The following is a 770-nucleotide window of genomic DNA, read 5'->3' on the forward strand; positions in this document are numbered from 1 at the left end:
TCTGGAATTGAAGTAGAAGCAGATACAGGAGGGGTAAATGGGGTATTTGAGGTAGAAGTCAGAATGAGGTGTTTAAGATTTTGGGTTTCCTTGAATAAAGGGGAATTAAGAGAGTGAGTGTCAGACTCAGAATGCTGAGGAAGGGAGGGGGAAGATAGCGGAGAGGGAGTTTGAGGCGGAGAAGGGAGGGGAGTTGGGCTGGCCCCTGGACTGGAAGGCAAGGGAGGGTATAGTGATGGGAGGGCAGGAGGAGGACTTGGTTGTCCCTCAGGCTCAGGAGCAGGGGGGTCTTGGGGCTGAGTTCTGATAGGGGGCAGGTTATCAGCTACAGAAGGATCAAAAGCAGAGTCAGAAGGGTAGGGAGGAGGGAGAGGAGCAGAGGCCCCTGGGGTTTCAGGATCTGGTGAGACTGTCTTAGCCAGGAGGACCTGGTGGGAAGAACATTTGACACAGAGGGAGGGATTAGCACAGAGGTCAAGAAAGGCATGGATGTTGGGTAGTTCAGACTGCTTGCCATTACGCTGGCAGAAGTTTTCCAAATCTTTTAAAATATTGAGGTCTAAGGTTCCAGTGTTTGGCCAAACAGAGTTATTATCTAGTTTGTACTGAGGCCAGGAAGTGGTGCACAAGAATTTTAGGCGTTTTGATCTGAAAGCTAAAGAAGAGTTAAAGACCTCAGCTGGTGGGTGGGGGAACAAAAAGGAAGATTACAGGGGAGAGAGTGAGAGAGAGAGAGAGAGAGAGAGTGGGAGAGTGGGAGAGAGAGAAAG

The sequence above is a fragment of the Nannospalax galili genome, unplaced genomic scaffold (genome assembly GCF_000622305.1).
Source record: "Nannospalax galili isolate Female #2095 unplaced genomic scaffold, S.galili_v1.0 scaffold191, whole genome shotgun sequence".
NCBI classification, from domain to species: Eukaryota; Metazoa; Chordata; class Mammalia; order Rodentia; family Spalacidae; genus Nannospalax; species Nannospalax galili.